Source organism: Pseudophryne corroboree, chromosome 4 (genome assembly GCF_028390025.1).
Source record: "Pseudophryne corroboree isolate aPseCor3 chromosome 4, aPseCor3.hap2, whole genome shotgun sequence".
Taxonomy (NCBI): domain Eukaryota; kingdom Metazoa; phylum Chordata; class Amphibia; order Anura; family Myobatrachidae; genus Pseudophryne; species Pseudophryne corroboree.
Genome location: NC_086447.1, coordinates 174,000,826 through 174,017,862, shown reverse-complemented (window position 1 = coordinate 174,017,862; position 17,037 = coordinate 174,000,826). Strand labels below are relative to the sequence as shown.

General features: G+C 43.5%; 1 protein-coding gene and 1 pseudogene across 3 annotated transcripts in view; one reads left to right on the top strand and one right to left on the bottom strand.

Annotated features, from left to right (window-relative positions):
- Positions 1–17,037, top strand: part of RYK (receptor like tyrosine kinase) — a 432,692-nt gene that overhangs the window by 71,322 nt on the left and 344,333 nt on the right. The window lies entirely within an intron of this gene.
- On the bottom strand, positions 14,515–14,635 carry LOC134912057 (5S ribosomal RNA; annotated as a pseudogene).

Here is a 17,037-nt window from a genome sequence, read left to right as displayed (position 1 = left end):
ACAGCTGGAAAATCCACCTTTTTTACCCTAAGTCACATCTCAAAAAAAAAAAAAAAAAAAAAAAGACACCGTCTTTTCAGCCTCAGTCCTTTCGTCCCCATAAGGGCAAGCGGGCAAAAGGCCAGTCATATCTGCCCAGGGATAGAGGAAAGGGAAGAAGACTGCAGCAGGCAGCCCATTCCCAGGAACAGAAGCCTTCCACCGCTTCTGCCAAGTCCTCAGCATGACGCTGGGGCCGTACAGGACCCCTGGATCCTACAAGTAGTATCCCAGGGGTACAGATTGGAAATTCGAGACGTCTCCCCCTCGCAGGTTCCTGAAGTCTGCTTTACCAACGTCTCCCTCCGACAGGGAGCCAATATTGGAAACAATTCACAAGCTGTATTCCCAGCAGGTGATAATCAAAGTACTCCTCCTACAACAAGGAAAGGGGTATTATTCCACATTATATTGTGGTACTGAAGCCAGACGGCTCGGTGAGACCTATTCTAAATCTGAAATATTTGAACACTTACATACAAAGGTTCAAATCAAGATGGAGTCACTCAGAGCAGTGATAGCGAACCAGGAAGAAGGGGACTATATGGTGTCCCGGGACATCAGGGATGCTTTCTCCATGTCCCAATTTGCCCTTCTCACCAAGGGTACCTCAGGTTCGTGGTACAAAACTGTCACTATCAGTTTCAGACAATGCCGGTTGGATTGTCCACGGCACCCCGAGTCTTTACCAAGGTAATGGCCGAAATGATGATTCTTCTTCAAAGAAAATGGACGATATCCTGATAAGGGCAAGGTCCAGAGAACAGTTGGAGGTCGGAGTAGCACTATCTCAAGTAGTTCTACGACAGCATGGGTGGATTCTAAATATTCCAAAACCGCAGCTGTTTCCGATGACAATTTGCTGTTCCTAGGGATGATTCTGGACACAGTCCAGAAAAGGGTGTTTCTCCCGGAGAAGAAAGCAAGGGAGTTATCCGAGCTAGTCAGGAACCTCCTAAAACCAGGAAAAGTGTCAGTGCATCATTGCACAAGGGTCCTGGGAAAAATGGTGGCTTCTTACGAAGCGATTCCATTCGGCAGATTTCACGCAAGAACTTTTCAGTGGGATCTGCTGGAAAAATGGTCCGGATCGCATCTTCAGATGAATCAACGGATAACCCTGTCTCCAAGGACAAGGGTGTTTCTTCTGCGGTGGCTGCAGAGTGCTCATCTACTAAAGGGCCGCAGATTCGGCATTCAGGACTGGGTCCTGGTGACCACGGATGCCAGCCGGAGAGGCTGGGGAGCAGTCACACAGGGAAAAAATTTCCAGGGAGTGTGATCAAGTCTGGAGACTTCTCTCCACATAAAACAATGCTCTAAGCTTAGCAAGACCTCTGCTTCAAGGTCAGCCGGTATTGATCCAGTGGGACAACATCACGGCAATCGCCCACGTAAACAGACAGGGCGGCACAAGAAGCAGGAGGGAAATGGCAGAAACTGCAAAGATTCTTCGCTGGGCGGAAAATCATGGGATAGCACTGTCAGCAGTGTTCATTCCGGGAGTGGACAACTGGGAAGCAGACTTCCTCAGCAGGCACGACCTCCACCCGGGAGAGTGGGGACTTCATCGGGAAGTTTTCCACATGATTGTGAACCGTTGGGAAAGACCAAAGGTGGACATGATGGCGTCCCGCCTGAACAAAAAACTGGACAGGTATTGCGCCAGGTCAAGTGACCCTCAGGCAATAGCTGTGGATGTTCTGGTAACACAGTGGGTGTACCAGTCGGTGTATGTGTTCCCTCCTCTGCTTCTCATACCGAAGGTACTGAGAATTATAAGACGTAGAGGAGTAAGAACTATACTCGTGGCTCCGGATTGGCCAAGAAGGACTTGGTACCCGGAACTTCAAGAAATGCTCACAGAGGACTCATGGCCTCTGCCGCTAAGAAGGGACTTGCTTCAGCAAGTACCATGTCTGTTCCAAGACTTACCGCGGCTGCGTTTGACGGCATGCGGTGGAACGCCGGATCCTAAGGGAAAAAGGCATTCCGGAAGAGGTCATTCCTACCCTGGTCAAAGCCAGGAAGGAGGTGACCGCACAACATTATCACCACATGTGGCGAAAATATGTTGCGTGGTGTGAGGCCAGGAAGGCCCCACGAAGAAATTTCAACTCGGTCGATTCCTGCATTTCCTGCAAACAGGAGTGTCTATGGGCCTCAAATTGGGGTCCATTAAGGTTCAAATTTCGGCCCTGTCAATTTTCTTCCAGAAAGAATTGGCTTCACTTCCTGAAGTCCAGAAGTTTGTCAAGGGAGTACTGCATATACAACCCCCTTTTGTGCCTCCAGTGGCACTGTGGGATCTCAACGTAGTTCTGGGATTCCTCAAATCACATTTTAAACCGCTCAAATCTGTGGATTTGAAATATCTCACGTGAAAAGTGACCATGCGGTTGGCCCTGGCCTCGGCCAGGCAAGTGTCAGAATTGGTGGCTTTGTCTCACAAAAGCCCATATCTGATTGTCCATTCGGACAGGGCAGAGCTGCGGACTCGTCCCCAGTTTCTCCCTAAGGTGGTGTCAGCGTTTCACCTGAACCAGTTTATTGTGGTACCTGCGGCTATTAGGGACTTGGAGGACTCCAAGTTGCTAGATGTTGTCAGGGCCCTGAAAATATAGGTTTCCAGGACGGCTGGAGTCAGGAAAACTGACTTGCTGTTATCCTGTATGCACCCAACAAACTGGGTGCTCTTCCTTCTAAGCAGACGATTGCTAGTTGGATGTGTAGTACAATTCAGCTTGCACATTCTGTGGCAGGCCTGCCACAGCCAAAATATGTAAATGCCCATTTCACAAGGAAGGTGGGCTCATCTTGGGCGGCTGCCCGAGGGGTCTCGGCTTTACAACTTTGCCGAGCTGCTACTTGGTCAGGAGCAAACACGTTTGCAAAATTCTACAAATTTGATACCCTGGCTGAGGAGGACCTGGAGTTCTCTCATTTGGTGCTGCAGAGTCATCCGCACTCTCCCGCCCGTTTGGGAGCTTTGGTATAATCCCCATGGTCCTGACGGAGTCCCAGCATCCACTAGGACGTCAGAGAAAATAAGAATTTACTTACCGATAATTCTATTTCTCGTAGTCCGTAGTGGATGCTGGGCGCCCATCCCAAGTGCGGATTGTCTGCAATACTTGTACATAGTTATTGTTACAAAAATCGGGTTATTATTGTTGTGAGCCATCTTTTCAGAGGCTCCGCTGTTATCATGCTGTTAACTGGGTTCAGATCACAGGTTGTACAGTGTGATTGGTGTGGCTGGTATGAGTCTTACCCGGGATTCAAAATCCTTCCTTATTGTGTACGCTCGTCTGGGCACAGTATTCAAACTGAGGCTTGGAGGAGGGTCATAGGGGGAGGAGCCAGTGCACACCACCTGATCCTAAAGCTTTTACTTTTGTGCCCTGTCTCCTGCGGAGCCGCTATTCCCCATGGTCCTGACGGAGGCCCAGCATCCACTACGGACTACGAGAAATAGAATTATCGGTAAGTAAATTCTTATTTTTACCTTTCGACCATGTTGACCTATTGCATGTGTAACATACAGGGTTGACTCTTGTTGATCCAGTGCCTGGAACCCCTAGATTGCACCGTGTTATGCATTTTTCTAAATACTATTGATTCACATCAGTCCTGTTGGCGCTTACAGCCTAAATTCCCTAAAACACAGCCTCACAAACTCTCTCTAGGTGCACTTGTTATAAGAAACCAGTTCACCTACAAGTATATTTTGGAAATGTGAGCCTGCAGTGCTAACCACTGTGCTGGGAAAATGTTTTGACGAGGCTGATTTCTGGAGAGCATTATTGATACAAGTCTATATGGCCCTTTCTTACTGGTTAATGGATGTTTTGTTTTGTAAATAATAAGGGTAACAGTTTGTCACTCCCCTGTATGTGGTTTGCATATCTGGCCGGTGTGTACATGGGCTTACTGATCTCTGCTGTTAGCGGTGTCATGGATCTTGTGTGGCACCAGTGCTCCATACCCCACCATATTAAGACCTTACATGCGCTTGGCACTCTCTATCATCCACCTTTTGTTTTATGAGTACATTTTACTAGAGAGACACAGTTGTGTATCTACATTACATATATAAACAGATGTCATTTTTTTGTGTGTGCGTGCTATAGACACGGATAGGAAAGTAGCTGTGCCACCAAGCTGGATATACCTGTAAATGTCCAGGATTTGAGTAATTGTTTGTATTACGATGCATATTAATTAAACACTATTTGCAGGATATCCCCTGAGATGTCCTTTTTTGGGAGGAGTACCCACTAATATTCCTGAGATTTAGAATAGAGGGATCTCCAATATCTGCTGCTGTCCCACCATTTCTGAGTGTGAAGCAGCCCTCATTCATTTCTATGGAGGCTGCTAAGCCATCTCATTTACCAAGCTCATTCAGATTCCAGCTTTTGCCGGGCCAGGCCCTGATTGGTTCCTGTCTCCTGGAAAGAGTTTGATTTAAAAATTCACATGAAAATTGTGATTTAGTTCAGCATTAAAAGCACTGGACTATAAAAGCATGATTTTTTTTTTTTTTTGTATATCTCCCATCATATTACGCATGGTTTTACAGCCAGTGTACAGTAACCTTCTGTTCCAAGCTCACTGTCGACCCCGTCTGTGTCACCTCAGCCTGTCTGCCCTTCTCCTTTAGCATGCAGTCTCTCATGAGCAGGGCCCTCTCCCCTCGTGCTTCCATTTTTTATACTTTCCTGTATTCCATATTCCTTACACAGACATATAACCCTTTGTTTCTGCCACCCTGCTGCTTATTTGAGTGCTATGACCACTGATGCAGCAATGTGTACACACCATGTACTTGTATTGTATTGTAAGTCACTGTTTTCTTTTGTGCTCATTTGTTTGTTTTGCTAGGTTCTGCGGAACCCTAATGGCGCCATATAAATAGAGGAGGATAATAACAATAATTTACATCTTCCTGCCCCAGACATGTTAATGTCATATACTGGCATTGGCATTACTTAAGTCATGGGACCATGTCTGGCTTGTCAATCTTCAGTCCAGTTTTAGTAAGCCTGTGCTGACTGTAGCCTCAGTTTCCTGTTCTTGGCTGTGAGGAGTGAACCTCCGGGACTCGTGATGCTGTAGCCTATACACTTGAAGAATCCAGAGATGCTATTCTGTCTAGTACTGTTCTAATGATATCATGTGAGTTACTGTTGCTCTCCTACCGCCGTGAACCAGCCTAGTCATTCTCCTCTGGCCTCTGTCCTTGCCATAGAACTGCCGCTCACTAGATGGTTTTTGTTTTGCGCACCACTCTATAAAATTCGGAGACTTGTGCTTGAAAATCCAAGGAGATCTGAAGTTCCTGAGATGCTTAAATCACACCGTCCACACCAGCAATCACTACATGGGTAAAGTCCTTCTTGTATTTGGGCTGCACACCAAGCAAATACATACACATACCAAATACATGTCTGTCTTCTGACTCTCTGTATCCCGACTGCTTTAATTGCGTAACCAACCCATTTTTTTCTACTACTTTGCCAAAATTAAGTGCCATGTAGTAGTGACGTGCGGTGGGGTGAGGCAGAGCCTTTCCTGTCATACTAACGTTTGCGGCAGAGTTTTGACTGTATAAAGCAGAGGTTCTCAAACTCGGTCCTCAGGGGCCCACACAGTGCATGTTTTGCAGTTCTCCTCACAGAATCGCAAGTGAAATAATTAGCTCCACCTGTGGACCTTTTAAAATGTGTCAGTGAGTAATTAATACACCTGTGCACCTGCTGGGTTACCTGCAAAACATGCACTGTGTGTGCCCCCGAGGACAGAGTTTGAGAACCTCTGGTATAAAGTATATGAAAAATACAAAAAATATATTATTTTTCTAGTCAAAACTCTGGAGTGAAAAGCTTATTGCAGTCGAGGCAGTGCCTCCCCTCCCTATCTTTTCCACACTTCTCTTATTAACTCGGCAAATTTCCAGGAGTTTATACCTCTGCACCTTTGGCTCATATATCTGTGTGTAAATCTGGCTTTGGTGCTAGTGAGTGCCTCCTCATCCATTTACCTCACCGCACGTCCCTGTCTCATAGATATTTGTCTATGCATTTGTGCCGTCTATCCACATACATGATTTTCACTTACACCATATATATGTTAGTAACTATAGGGCAGATATATTAAACCTGGAGAAGTGATAAGTGCAAGGTGATAACGCACCAGCCAATCAGCTGCCATATGTACATTGACAGTTAGGAGCTGATTGGCTGGTGTATTATCACCTTCCACTTATCACTGCTTTATCACTTCTCCAGGCTTAATACATCTGGGCCTTCATGCTTATTAGGTGCAGGGTGATGTGTGCATGCTCTAGAAGAGCCCGCTACTAATAACACAGTACACTCGGAGGGAGATGTAAGAAGATGTGGTATGTGTCAAATGTGCTTCTAAAGAGCGCTATTGACACTTACGAGTCTCGGTATGTATGAAAGCACATAACAGAGAGAAGAAAAACTTTTTTTCCCCTCTACGTTACCTGCACACATCTAGCAATTTCACAATCACCGTACTGTTGTATGACAATGAAAAGTCTTTTAGATGAATTTAAAAAATAAGCGCACTTTTGCGGCTTATCGTCTTTTCACATATTGGCGGAGATTACCTGCGATATATGTGCTAACTTGTGGCGGCTGCTGCTGGGACTGAGCTGCATGTGGGAGATCTTGCGATGGTTGTGAGATCTCCCACGTGCAATGGAGTCGGCCGGGATGTGAGACACAGCACGTCAGGACTAGGCTTATGCGCTGAGGAGCTGGCAGAGATAGCTGGAGGGGTTAGTTTCCACTTCCCTAAAATGGCGGACAAGATGTTGACATATCTCGTCGGTATTGCTTCCTGAAGCAGGAAGAGCCATAGCAGTACGGTAAGTGTTGCTATAGTACATCTAGTCCTCAGTACTAGCTGTCACATTTGTCATTGTGTTATCAGGTGACTCTGGTACAAGATTGACAATCCAGAATCTACTGCATTATTGCATTGATTTCCAATGCATTGCATTTCACTGTATTCAATTATTGTACAATTGAACAACTAATAAAATAAATAACATTGATTTGCTCCAACTCTCACATATATTATTATACCACATATACATACATACATACATACATACATACATACATACATACATACATACATACATACATACATACAGTTCACTCTAGGATTTATTTAAGGCAGGGTGCTGAGCATTGAAGAGGGCACACTTTTATTTTGAAGGGCACATTTTTGATGTGACGCTTTGCACACAAAGCATAGCGCATATGTTTATAGTTTTTCGTACATACATTTTGCCCTTAGTAAATCATATACCCATGCATACATATAAGACACCTAACATCTGTACTGAAACATAGAATTTGACGGCAGATAAGAACCACTTGGCCCATCTAGTCTGCCCCTTTTTTTTTATCCTTTAGGTAATCTCAACCCTTTTTGAACCTTAATTCTTTGTAAGGATATTCATATGCCTATCCCAAGCATGTTTAAATTGCTCTGCAGTCTTAGCCTCTACCACCTCTGATGGGAGACTATTCCACTTATCCACAACCCTTTCCGTGAAGTAATTTTTCCTTAAATTTCCCCTGAACCTCCCCCCCTCCAGTCTCCGTGTATGTCCTCGAGTTCTAATATTTCTCTTCCTTTGAAGAATGTTTCCCTCCTGAACTTTTAAGACCCTTGATATATTTGAAAGTTTCTATCATGTCCCCCCCTTTCCCTTCTCTCCTCCAAACTATACATGTTAAGATCTCTTAGCCTTTCCGGGTACGTTTTGTGATGTAGGCCATGCACCATTTTAGTTGCCCTTCTTTGTACACTCTCTAATGTATTTATATCCTTCCGGAGATATGGTCTCCAGAACTGGACACAGTATTCCAGATGGGGCCGCACCAATGACCTATACAGTGGCATTATCACTTCTTTTTTCCTACTACTGATTCCTCTCCCTATGCAACCAAGCATCTGACTTGCCTTTCTTGGACTACTGAGAAACATACTGTATATGACCAGTCTTCTTGAAAGATGGCTGTAGCATATACATAAGTAGATAATTATAAATGTCTTTTCCAGTGCTGAAGTAGTTATAATCTGTATGTGTTATAAAACAGAAAAGTAAACAATGGGTTAAAATATATAGGAAAAAAGTAAGTCTGTTCTACAAGGGAAATACTGTAAGCAGTACATGCTCACTGCTTACCCTGTTCTTTCCCTCTTTATCAGAGTGCTGTGTTATTTACTGGGCCTCCTCTGCCATCCAGTTGGCTAAGGATAGAAATTGTGTTCCAATTTCAGAGGTGGGCAAGGAGTAGATGACAACATTGTAACATGCACTCTGACTGTTACATTCTGTATACAAGGGGGCGATTTATGGTCCTGCAGGGTGCACTGAAAAAGGGCAGAATGCTTTTTCACATTTCAAAAATGGGCAGGGTGCAGCACCCTGCTGAAACAGTTTAGAAGGAACACTACATACATACATACATACATACATACATACATACATACATACATACATACATACATACCTACCTACCTACCGTCACTATTGCCTTAAGGGGTAAGCACTTGGGTCACCCTAAGTAACCCTAAGTAAGTTTGTCAATTGACAGCCCTTATGCTTTCTCCTAAGAATTTCACCAAGTATTTAACAAAGCCAGTATGTGGATGGATGGGCTGACTAGAACATTTCTACTACTCCTCATCAGACTCCCCTGTAGCTTGTTCCAAGTGGAATTCTTGAGGCAGAGAAGGAGAGGGAGGACCACGGAGAGGTCAAACTATTAACAGTTCATTTCTTGCTGACCTCTGGTAATCCAAACATTTTTTTCCCAGCCGGGACATATAATCCCCATTGTCCCAACACTATAAATCTACAATAACAGAGTTCCAGCAGCCCTGGGTGATGATGATCTGGAGGAAAGCTGCTTGCTATGTGAGCTGTTACATGAGCCTCTGTGCTGGGAGGATGGAAGTGCTGCAGGAAGTTGGGACAAGCACAACAAGGCACATGTTGATTAAATGTGCATTTGTTGCGGAAACATAGCACATATGAAAGGCCCGTATTCCCGGAATTAAATTAATCTCATTTGTGCTAATTCAGGAAACAGACTTTTTAAGTTAATTTATTCAGCACATTTTCTTCTATTTAAATGTAAAGTTGTTTAACCCGCACCATAATGGAAAGTAATCACTGTTTTCTGGTTTGTGTGTGTTTGTGTTTTTCATGGTTCTGGATTGCAGAAAGCCAGAACAGTGTATAGAAACTATTATTTTCTTTCCTGGCCAAATGTCCAATAATCCAGCCATTTATGGTCTCACACCTATTTTATTATATTGGTCTGTATGTCAGGTTGTGCCGTATCACTTTTGTAATAGCTGTTGTCTTGCCACTATGCAGTTCACCTCTATTTGCATCATGGTGGTATGAAACGTTTAGTATAAGTAACAGGAAATGTAGTATTTCAGAACCGCATTCATCCTTGAAGTGGATTTATAATGGCTCTGGCTACACAGGCCACGTTGCAGCAACAACTTATAACAAATCAGTTCAGAACTGCAATGTTTCCTGCTACTGTGCAAACCCCTGGCGATCTGTCTGCAATGGAAAACTGTAATCCCTGTACTAAATGGCGTTGAGTGTTCACGCTATGGAACACTTGTTATAAATAAAGCTACTGTAACACCCCTTTCACATCGCACTAAAAACCCGGTATCGACACGGCATATTGCCGTGTCGAAACGGGTCAGTGTGCGATGTGAAAGCTCCTTTTCAGAATTAGCTGGTCGCCTGACCCGGTAATTCAACCCGGTAAAAAAGAAGGGTTATTACCGGGTTGATTACCGGGTCAGGCGCAGTGTGAATGGGAGCCGTTCCGATGCGACACGGCTCCCATTCACAGCATAGGGAGAGGCGGCGCAGGAGATGAGCTCATCTCCCAGCGCCGCCTCCACCCCTGCTGCTGCGCCCTCCGCTGCTATGGCAACCGACCCAGTATATTGCCAGGTCGGAAAGCCAGCAACGGAGCGCAAATGCCGGATCCCACCCGGTAAGTACACGTTTCTCTTACCGGGTAGGATCCGGCATTTGCGATCTGAATGCAGCATAAGTATTGCTGTAGTAAAACAGCCCATGAATTTGGTTTTCTTTTCTTTGTCGCTTTTCCATCAAATGTAAATTTTATAGCAGATTCTCTTACCCAAGTCTGTCATGTATATAATTATCAAAGGTGTAACTGGTATCCAAATAGCCACGATAATTCCACAGCCGCAGAAAATGGGGTGTTTTCATAATTTTTTACATTTTATCACTGATTGTTTTTCAGCGGTATCCAAGTATTTTGTGAGAAAAAAACTAAAAACTTTTTGTGATAATACATAGGGTCTGCGATAAACCACGGACTTATGTATTTTCGCAGAAAGAATAATCACTGGGCCTAATTCAGATCTGATCGCAGAAGCAAATTTGTTAGCTAATGGGCAAAACCATGTGCTCTGCAGGTGGAGGCAAATATAACCTGTGCAGGGAGAGTTAAGGGGGGTACTCACGGAGCGATCGCTGCTTAAAATCTAAGCAATCTGACTAGATTGCTTAGATTTTAAGCATGATCGCTCCATGTGTACCCCCCACAGCGATAGCGATGTGCAGCCCCGCGCATCGCTATCGCTGGTGCTAGATTGGCCTGCCATGCAGGCCAATCTAGCAGGTCGCTCATTTCACCCGCTGGGTGAAATGAACGGCCCCCCGTCTCCCCCGCACGCTTGGCACGCATTGCGCTGTACTGAGTGGTGGGAGAGATGTGCGCTGAGCGGTTCGCTCAGCACACATCTCTCCCACATCGGCCCGTGAATACGGGCCTTTAGAGTTGGGTGGGTTATTTTGTTTCTGTACAGCACAGGTTCTCAAACTCGGTCCTCAGGACCCCACACAGTGCATGTTTTGCATGTCTCCTCACAGAATCGCAAGTGAAATAATTAGCTCCACCTGTGGACCTTTTAAAATGTGTCTGTGAGTAATTAATTCACCTGTGCACCTGCTGGGTTACCTGCAAAACATGCACTGTGTGGGGTCCTGAGGACCGAGTTTGAGAACCACTGCTGTACAGGATAAATACTGGCTGCTTTATTTTTACACTGCAATTTAGATTTCAGTTTGAACACACCACACCCAAATCTAACTCCCTCTACGCATGTTATCTCTGCCCCCCCTGCAGTGCACATGGTTTTGTCCATTAGTTAACAAATTTGCTGCTGTGATCAGATCTGAATAAGGCCCACTATCTGAGGCAGGTGAAACCAATCCCCAATAAGCGCCTGCTATCGGAGCTGTTAGGATAGCCCCTGGTGAACAAATTAGCTGTGTTAAATTACTGCGGTTTATTGGATACCCCCGCCCCCCCTAAATCTTACAATTTATTTGATTTATTATGATGTCATCCCCAGTCATTATGCTGTGTAAATGAAGAAAATTATTATTTTTTTATTACTTTTTTAACCTGCTGCCTTTTGGTTGAATTCCACCTCAAGCAATTTACATTTATTATTTTTTTATGGCAGCAATAATCCATAAAGAATACCAATAAATTGGGTTCTCCATACGTTTTCATCTTTTACCTACTCTTAGATGCGTGACTTTGTATACTGTACTGTCTCTTTGTGAAGTCTGTACATTAGGCTTGGAAACGTGTACATATGTTGGTGTGGGCCAGGCAGTAGCAGATTGTTAGAGGTATGCTGTTGTCATTTGTTCTTTGTCTTACATTGTACCGCATGCTGCTGTGTGACTACTTTGGTTAAGAGATATGTACTGCAATATTGTATTATGAGGTGACAAGTCCTAGGAACCCGTGCCCCAGGCAAATTGTGTTTGATTAAGGTAAAAAGTTGGTCTTTGCTATGTTAACAAATGTAAGCTGATAAAGGTTTGTGGGCAAACCGTAGCAGTAATAAACACTTAATTTAATGGGAGCTGGGCGCTCTGCCAGGTAAGCCTTGTGAAAGCAAGGTATTTTGCTGAATGTCGGTATTCACTTGAAAACACCTTTCATCTCCTGTAGCTTTGTATAGACTAGTCACCACAAGCTGTAACCTCATTTATTTCCCAGTGTGTGCGGGAGGCGCAGTAGCTGCTTTGATTGAAGCATGGTTTTCTTGTGGGTCATTCCTCCGTTCTGGTGGCTTGCTTCTTTTCCTCCCACTTGATGAACAGCTCATTGGAATTTATGGACGGTAATGTGCAGAATTTGCTTATTTGTTAAAACATCAACACACAAGGAAAGTTTTTACTGTGATCTGTTCATGTAAAACGTCATAACCTGTAGGATTAAGAAACCTGATTCTGCTAGGCTACAGAGTATATGATCACTTCAGAAACTGTTAGGACACAGCACCAACTAATGTTCCTCCAATACAACGTCTCACGCCATACTCGGCAGATATTTCTATACTTCAACACCCGTCTCAACAGCTGAGGATTATTTGTTTAGACCCATTCTTCATAAAGGCTTCTGATGTCCTTATGCAGGTAGAGGCTTTGTACTGCTCAACCTTACCATCTGTGTTACACACTAATTTAAACGTCCATTTGCAACCTGTGGCATTTCTCCCTGCTGGTAGTTTCGGGAGCATCTAAGATCATTATTTTTATTTATTTTTGTGTGAGAGTGGATCTCTATTTCCAGCCGCTTTCATCCATCTACTGGCATGCTTTGTTTAGGTGTGATATGTCTTCCCAAGATGTGGGTTTACATATAGTAATTGCTTGCTTTTTATAAGAGGCATACACGTGGTTGGTTTCAGTATGATTTACCGGCGGCCAGGATACCGGCTGTCAATATACAGACAGCTGCATCCCGGCGCCAGTATGCCGGCAGCGGGGAGAGAGCAGAGACTCCACTTGCGGGCTCGCGATAGGATCAATTCCCACTCTATGGGTGTCGTGAACACCCACGAGTGGGAATAGTCCTGTAGCACCAGTATTACAGCTGGCGGCATTCCGGCGTCTGTATCCTGACCACCCAGGATCTTGACAGCCGGCAAATTAAATGTATCCCATGTGGTTTACCCTTGTTGAATGCTTTATTTTGTTTTCTGTTCTGTCTGTAGTTTGCTCCATGGTACAGGTGAAAAAATATCCTTGGTGATTGCTGGCTTTCGGAGCTAATTGGATATCCCCCGGGGGATAGATTACCCTCGGTAAATTACCATGGCTGATTGAATCCCCCCCAAAGCCTTGTTGTCCTTAGAAGTTTTCCATTTTCTGTCCTGTAAATTTACATCCATTGTCACTATAAAACATAAGTGTATATGGCTGAAACTTTTTACTTATCATTGTTACATAGTTTCACCAATACTTGTTCATTAAATGGCTGTATATCTTGAATAGTTGCGAGTCGGTATGTAACAGTCTGCTGGTGTGGGTAGTTTCATAGGGCCACCACATCAGTTGTCTGAGGTCTGTTATGTAATATCGGCGGCCGGGATTGCGGCGGTCAGACCGACGCAGTGAGTGCAACAAGTCCTCTCGCGGGATTGCTACGCTCACAACGCTTTTGACCTGATGGTGAGCTTTGCTCGCTACACTATAATATTCCCCCTTGGGGGTGGCGTGGGCCACCACCAAGTGGGAACTCTGGGCTTTGGTCAGGATTCTGACAGGCGGCATTTTGTCGGGTTTCCATTGTCTGTATCCTACCATCTGGTAAATGAACTGCATCCCACCTGTATGAAGCCCAGAGGCTCTGCTCCTCGTTTAAGTATTGTTGTTCTTGTGGCTTTAGCTTTTATTTGAAAAAAAGAGAATTGGAAACCGCACTGGTGTAGTAGGTGTATATGTGAGATGATAGACTATCTGTAATTAGCTGATAACAAAATTCAGGTATAGATTCTCATTTTGGGAAGTAGACACTTAAGGTAATACACTCCTTGTTTTTATGTGTCAAAAAAACTGCCCATCAGCGGTGCTCCCACGAGTCAGAAATATATTGTAAACACGACAACAAGAGAAGAAAGGAGACTCTTTTTAGGAAGCACTCTTATACAGATAGTAATGTATGGCTGATTGCCACAATAGCTGACTAAAATTCAATACTTTAATGATTTTCGTTAAAAAATTAATTATTGAGGAGTTCAATACGCGCCAATATCTGTTTAAATAGTGACATTGCGAAAATATGAAAAAAATATTTTTAATCAATAGGGTACAAATACCTAATATAAGCCGAGATGGGTAGCTTTGTGATTTCGTGATTTGAAAGACACCAGCTATGGGACAACCTGTGGTCAAAAATATATTTATTCAATATATATATATATATGACCATCATTTGAAGACTGCTGTGTATCCCAAACTGGGAATTGAATCCTAGCAGGTAGTTAAATCATAGGTCATGACCGATAGGCGAATCAATGCTCTATTTCAGTGACAGACAGGGTAGCAAATACTTGCAGTACCAGGGTGTTCCTTGGTGGTCTCCCATCCAAGTACTTAAACCGGCCCTCCACTGCTTGGCTTCCAAGATCAGATGAGATTGGGCATCTCCAGTGGGGTATGACCGCAGACCTTATGCTTACCCTTGTCACACTGTGTCCTTAATTGGGCACAGGTAAGAGCCAATTTGTGATATTGTGTAGACCACAGGTGTCTAAGTAGCTGATGAAAAGGAATACAAAGACACAAATGTCAGATACCCATCTAAATATTCACGGTGGAGGTGGTCGCAAATACAAGTAGAAAAACACACCTATTCTGCACATATAATTAAGAATATCTATAGCGTCTATTTCTAGATTGAGCAGAAAGGGAGGCCTCCAAATTTGGACTCCAAGACCTCAAAAATAGTTGTATCCCACATATACTCTGGATTATGCAGTAAGGTATACCAAATTAGTGATATTCCAGCTCCAGTACCCCACCATAATTAACCTTCAAATAGCGGGGAGACAACACAACAAAATTTATGCCACATAAATCATCAATTGAGTGTTTTTAAAGGAGCACGGAATTCTGCATAACACACATCAGGAATATATTCATGTGTTTGATAAAATCCTAAATTGGATGTATCAACATACACTAATGGATTATGCAGTAGGATATATCTTGAATAGTAATATCTCTGACTCTAATACCCCACCTTAGATCACCTTCAGGTAGCGGGGGAGCAACACGATCAGAAAGTATACCACACATATAATTAATTAGGTGTTTTCAAAGAAAGCATGGATTTGTGAATCAAACGTAGAAAAAACATTTGTGTATTTGATAAGCTCCAAAAAATAATCGATGCCTCTGCATCTAAGATCTTGGTAGCTAATAAGCACTTTTTTTCAACTATTGTTTTTTTATATATGTTGCTCATGCAAGAAATGAGGTATTCTCTGTGCCTTCTGGGTATGAATTTATCATGCACAGAGAAAAAAGGAAAAAATGCTTGAGTCACGATATTACCTTATCCGGTTATGTAATAGTTTTGTGGTGTCCTACTTGTATAGAGAAGAAATGTCAGGGAAAACCTTGTGGAAGGTGCTGGCCGCGTCTGCCCGCGTGTTGCCTGCTGCTGTGCTCCGGCCGCACTGTTCTTCCTGTTAGGCTGGTTCCCGTAGCGACGAACTCCGCCGTGATCGGCTAGTTGCGGTCACGTGTGCGCACCACGTGACCGTGATGTAAGACCTCTCTTACCTTCTGCCTGACGTACGTTTCGCAATATTGCTTGGTCACAGGGCGTCAGTGGATCCTGACCCTTAATTGTTCTTATAACAGCAGTCCTATTTGCTGATTGGTTCTCCGCAGGAGATTGATAGATAATCTGACCTGTCATATTGTTTTTGGGTCAGTTCAGTTCTTATTGATTAATATGTCATGATTGACAGTAGGGAGGACCAATAAGTATTGATTGAAGGACGATCATAGGAGATTAATTGTAAAAAAGAGCTGATAAGACTGTTTGGATATAATACTGACATTAGAGATAGGAGAATAGTGCAAATTAAAAACAAAAACAATTATGATGTTATGATATGGGTATGAGTAAACAAATTGCTGATTAATTAAATTATATTGTTTGGGTGAATGTTCAAGTTCTATATACAGAAAAAAGAGATATTTATAACTAGGGAAATTGATTAATTAATTTTATGTGTGTGTGATACACACACACACACACACACACACACATTATAGATGTTTGAATAACAATTGTTGGTGATGTGCAAGATTAGGTAAGAAATTAGAAACTTGGGAAAAGGACTTACAATTTCAGAAGTGTTTTGAGCACAACAAACAAGAATTACAGGCATACGAACAGTCTATTATTGACCGGAAACGAACCAAGTACGCCAGAGATAAAAAGGATTTTGCTTCTGGAAGAGTCTTCAAATGGCAAAGGGCCACCTGGAAAAGAAATACAGCTCAATATACAGGTGACTACTCATCAGAAGCAGAAACATCAGGGACAGAAGATACTGCAGACTACATACCCGAAAAACACCTGAGTTCCAGAGGACAGGCAAACATCAACCAATACAACCCTTCCCCATCTACTTCATCATCTTTTTTAGGGGATCCCCGATCCGGGAGGACACGGGGAAGACAAAGAGGAGGAAGATGAGGAGGGGGCGGAAGAGGAAGAAGAGGACAACAACAATGGGATTTCTCACCCCCTCAGACCCGAAACACTCGGAGGAGATGACAACCACCAATCTGCTGACCAGTGAGGAAAACAAACAACATGACAATAAACTCAAAATTATTAATCTCTCCGAGCACTTACTTTCAGATTCACAGATATCCATACTGAGTAAAGGCCTGACATTCTCTCCCACAGGGCATTTTGAAAGGTTCAGATGGGAAAAAGACTTGAAACTATTCGGAAGGAAATTATTATTGACAAAACTCTATAGCAACAAAACGACTCCCACCATAACAAGGGGAGAAACCGCCGATATGGAGGAATCTACAACCTC